Raw genomic sequence first — 5,149 nt, forward strand, 5'->3', positions numbered from 1 at the left:
GGCCGTTACGGGCCGCCGCCTAAGGGGGCGGGAGGGGCCTTGTCCTCGGTGAGGGGCTGCCCGCCTCCCGCTTAAGGCTCCTCCCGGCCGGGAGGTGCGCGCCGGCCGGTGAGCGGTGGGGTGGGTCTTGTGCTAGGGGTGCTGAGCCAAGGTGAACCGCAAATGAGGCACTCGAGTACCTTTTATCCTACCAGGAGAGCGGTGGAGACTTGCTGTGCGCACCGAGGTGGTTTACTGCAAGCTGCGGCTGCCCACCCTGTCTCTAGAGGCAGCCTGGGCTTTGAGAGCTGCAGCCTTGGTGTTGCTGATCTGCCTCAGTAAGAGCCCTGGCTTAGAAGTGCTTATGGCTGCCTAGATGTGGACTGTTGGGCTGTTGTTAAATGGATCAGCCAAAACCGTTTGCTGCTGTTCAGGAGGTGAGTGTAGATGGAGTCCTTACACCTCACTTAAAGTCCTTTCTGCCAGTCCTGCCCAAAGAGCATGATGGAGGCCCTCTGACAATGCACTGCAAAATTCTCTCCAAAGTACTTGAGTAGGTTTTTTTCTGCTAGTTCAGTTACCCAGCTATAAGCGTAGTGTTAATACCCAATGCAAGTTGAGAAATCCAGCCCTTCACAGAGAGTAAACTGTTCACAGTCACTAGAAAGGGTGTACTTTGCTACTTCTTATTATGACATAAAATAGGAGCTTTCCGGAAGTTAGTGATGGTTCAACATTGATGAAACCAATCTTGGAGACCCTGGTGAAAGAACTACTGCAGGGATTTCAGGTCATTAGTTTTACTTCCAATGAAAAGGTTATTGATACCAGTACAGTCTACACAATTGTATGGATACACTGGGAACTGATTTATGTTCTGAAGAGAATGAACCAACGGCTATACTTGGCAGTAGAGCATTTTTGGGAGCTTCTCACAGAAATAAGATTTTGCAGTTCACCAGCCATGTGGAGTTCTATAAAAACAACTAGTGCTTATTGAAATACAGCAAGATGTCTGCGAAAAAACAAATGGTTGCTGCAAAATTAGTTGTTTCCAATTTTTTAAAAATTAACTAACTCAAAAATTACAGGGATTTTCATGTAATCGTCTTATAAAGGGCCTTCAAAGAAGAGTTTTGCTTCAGGACCCTTGCCAGAAGGAGCTCTGCAAGAGGCTGGAATTTCAGTGAGGAATGGCATGCTGTGGCGCCGCGGTGGTGCATCTGTTGTGAAAGGCAGCTGCTGCACAGCACTGAACATGCTACATCCTCTTGCTCTTTACAGACAACTGTTTTGTATGTTATCTGTTTTCTGTAGACACCACTGAAATGTATTGCGTGAGTTTTTTGTAGTAGAATCATCATGTGTGTTTCAGATACTCATTTTAAAGGAGTATAGTTAGACACAATAGATGTATTGAAACATACCAGAGTTCTTAAAGTGTTGACTAAACACTGAGGATTACCATATAAAGAAACATTCCAACTTTCTCATCAGACAGGGGGTTACTATGCCAATGAATTAGGAGCAATGTGTAGTCTATAACACGGAAATTTAAACATTTAAGTCCCTGTATGTAAAGCATGTAAAATATTTCCTCTAAATGTAAAATGGATGAGTTAATTCCATTCATCATTGAAAGACGTTGAAAATTCCAGCATTTCTTTTGTTTTAAATCATAACGCTTCTTTTAAGGAAAAGGAAGAAGTGAACTGTTAGAGCAACTAGTATAGATGCAAGTATAGAGATTCTCACTACAGTAGGGAACGAAGAAAAGAAATGTTTGGAAAGTAGTTTCAGCTGACCCCTTTGATAAGACTAAGTTGCATGACATATCTGATGTGGAAGCAGAAATTGTACAGCAATAGGAAGTTGTTATCTCCATATCTCAAATGCTAACACAGTTCCCCCAGTCAACTGTGAGATAGATCTACTCTTGTTATGACAGCTGTTGGAAACTGATGTCAGTATAACTGTGCAATGCCTTTTGATAGTCTTAACTATTACAGACCTTAAAATATGTTTATGATGTTATCTAAGACACACTGTTTGGAAATGGCTCTATTTATAATCAGAAATTGCTCAAGCTATTTTAATAAATAAATTATATACTTGTGAGTTTCCTAGTCAGATCTGCTTGAAAAAGCATTATGAACTTTTTCTTTCTGAAGACTTAAGCCTGAGGATTAATTAGTGTTTATACAGCACTTTGTAAAAGCAAAGTTGCAAGTGCCAAGAATTATTATTATTTAATCTTTAGAAGTCAGATCAATGGAAGACTAAACTGTCAGAGAAGTGCTACTTAAAATAACAAAAATGCTGAAAATCCTCTCTCCCCCTACTTAAATATGTCCAACTGTGCTTTCATTTCAGTCTCACATACAGACAAGCAAAGATATTTTTTCAGTTTAAATGGGTTAATGCCCGTCTGTGTTTAAATCTGTGGGAAGATTACCTAAAATCCTAGGGACTTTCTACAAAATGAAAAAAATATATCTTTTGTTTCTGAAATGCATTCCTAGGGCCAAAATACTGCAAATATTTTTATATGGAAGTCCTACTCATAAATGTAATCTATCTGATTAACCAGAGTTACTTCTGTGCACAGCTTTACCCACTTGTGTGATGGGTCAGATCCTTATAGTGATAATTTAATGTATTAGCCTCACATAGTTATTTTGACTTCTGAGGAAAAAGAATCCTTATATTATTTTTTTTAATTTGCTTATCTTTTTTCTTTGCAGCAAACAGAAGTTTGGTTTAGAAACAATTTTCCTCAGAAAACAAGTGTACATGTTAGAAATAATAAATAAACTAATAAATTAAACCATCTTTTCAGGGTTACAGAAACATGTTTTAGTACATCACTGTCATGTAGGGAAAAATACTGAATTTTACTTTGGCTATGCCTTAAACAATGTTCTTCCTTGACAGCTATATGCACATTATTCATGCAGTGCTAATTACTTTCCTTATAATGTAATTGACTTGTTAAGTCAGAATATGAATTAATTGGTGGTATAGAAAAGTAAATGGTACCAAGTCAGGCCTAGTCTGTCTGGCATACTATCTCTTGATATTCAGTAAATGTAAAATTTATATATACAAATATACTTTTAATTAGAAGAAACAGAGTTTGCAGACTGACTAACGAAAGCTGACTTCATTTATCTGGAAGTGTTGATAACTTAATCTTATTCAGATGCAAGCAGACTTAAATCTTGAGTTAGCATGTTACTATGGTGCATACTGGAATATGAACATCTTGAGGGTCCTATGGACTGATAAACCTCTTAAAGAATAGTTTTCAAACAATGCTTAACAGCTAGCAGTTATGCTGACTTTTAGTTGCAATTTGTTAATAAACAGATGTACTTAGGATTTATATACACTTACATTTAGATTTAAGAATATACATCTAAAGTCAGTATTTCAGAAGAACTTACTATCCACCATTAAGAATAGATTTTCAAAGAACTCAGTGTCTGGAATATTCAACTTCTTTGCAAGTCTGGCCCCAATTATGGGTTCTAAGTTCTTCTGAAAATCTAAATTATATTTAAATACCTACAGAAGAAGCTTGAGTCTTATTTTAACAGACTGGCTCCAGCTGCAGGCATGGAACACTCATGGATTTGGCCCAAACTCACCGAAAAATTTGGCCCTTTAAAACTGCAAATGTACCGTGAATAATCCTAATCTTCAAATGATTGTTCCTTTATAATGAATTTCTGGAGTAGATGTCTTAAATGGTCTTAAACACAGTACATGTTCATTAATATGAATTTGAGGAACAGAATACTAAATAGTGTGAGTGGAAATTGCTTCACTGAAATAGAAGCAAAACTTTCATGAACATCAGCAAAACCAGGTGTTTGCTCTAGATAAGCTTAAGATTTCTTTAATTTCTTTATTAAAAAGTCTTAAAGGAAACTTTTATAATCAGGTTAAAATGTTACTTTTATTATCAAGATTTCTTTAAATATGGCATAGTTGAACTATCATCTCTTCAATCTTGAAAGAAAACCATTTCCCTTTAATATATAAGGATGTTATAAATTTAGTTCTGATAACTTATGGAAGAGAGACTTTTTTCATCTCAAGTATGGAACTATTAGGATTAAAAGTGTTACTTGAAGAAGTCACAGTTTAGTAAAAGCACTGAGAGCAAATAAAGTATACACAGTGTGTAGGAAATACAGTTGATCTTTTCTTAGAAAATAAATACTCCCCTAAGTCATGTAACACTTGTATTCGATTATGACTTCACAAAACCATAGACAGTAGGAATGAACAGTGCACACCAAAATCTTACATACTCCCAAAATATTGAGAAAAATTTGTTTTTTCTTCAGTTTTCAATTGTCTGTATATTCTAGACAGTCTATTCTCAATGTAATCCAGTCTAAGAGTTGCAAATAAAATGCTGCATAAATTAAATGCATTTTGAACTTTGTACACACAACGATGTGTAGTATTACTGTTTATGTGAACTTTATAATTTCTTAAAATCTTGCAACACAAAACCGAAAAAAAGTACAAAATCCAGTACCTGTTATCTGATGAAGTTTTCCAGTGCCCAGGCTTTCTGCAGCTTAATTTCACGCTGCCAGAGCTTCTGTATTAAATGCTTTTACCTCCTTAAGAAAAAAAAAAAAGTATGTCAGCACAAGCCCAGACAAAACTCCAAATCCGGGAAAATAAAATTAACCATGCAGATCAAAGGCAGACGAGCACTGAGACCAAATGCCTGTAATCTGATCAGTGATCAGTTGCCATACATCAAAGGCAGTGCTTTGGAGAGGAAAAAAAAGCTCCTTTTCCAGCAGGTAGTTGTACTCTTAAATTCTGCCTTTCAGTACTCTGGTTCTTTTGTTAAAAATCGATCACTAGCCTTTTTCCTCCCCCCCGCCTTTCCTTGCTTGTGCTGGGAGCAGACGAAACTCCAAATCCGGGAAAATAAAATTAACCATGCAGATCAAAGGCAGACGAGCACTGAGACCAAATGCCTGTAATCTGATCAGTGATCAGTTGCCATACATCAAAGGCAGTGCTTTGGAGAGGAAAAAAAAGCTCCTTTTCCAGCAGGTAGTTGTACTCTTAAATTCTGCCTTTCAGTACTCTGGTTCTTTTGTTAAAAATCGATCACTAGCCTTTTTCCTCCCCCCCG

General features: G+C 37.1%; 1 protein-coding gene across 1 annotated transcript in view; it reads right to left on the reverse strand.

Annotated features, from left to right (window-relative positions):
- TNFRSF19 (tumor necrosis factor receptor superfamily member 19) overlaps window positions 1–4,868 on the reverse strand; it is a 60,839-nt gene extending 55,971 nt beyond the window's left edge. The window contains exon 1 of the mRNA XM_014966193.1: window positions 4,532–4,868. The gene's annotated coding sequence lies outside the window, so the exon portion shown is untranslated. The remainder of the gene's footprint in view (window positions 1–4,531) is intronic.
- Window positions 4,869–5,149: the final 281 nt, after the last annotated feature.

Source organism: Calidris pugnax, unplaced genomic scaffold, assembly GCF_001431845.1.
Source record: "Calidris pugnax isolate Ruff unplaced genomic scaffold, ASM143184v1 scaffold20, whole genome shotgun sequence".
Lineage (NCBI taxonomy): Eukaryota > Metazoa > Chordata > Aves > Charadriiformes > Scolopacidae > Calidris > Calidris pugnax.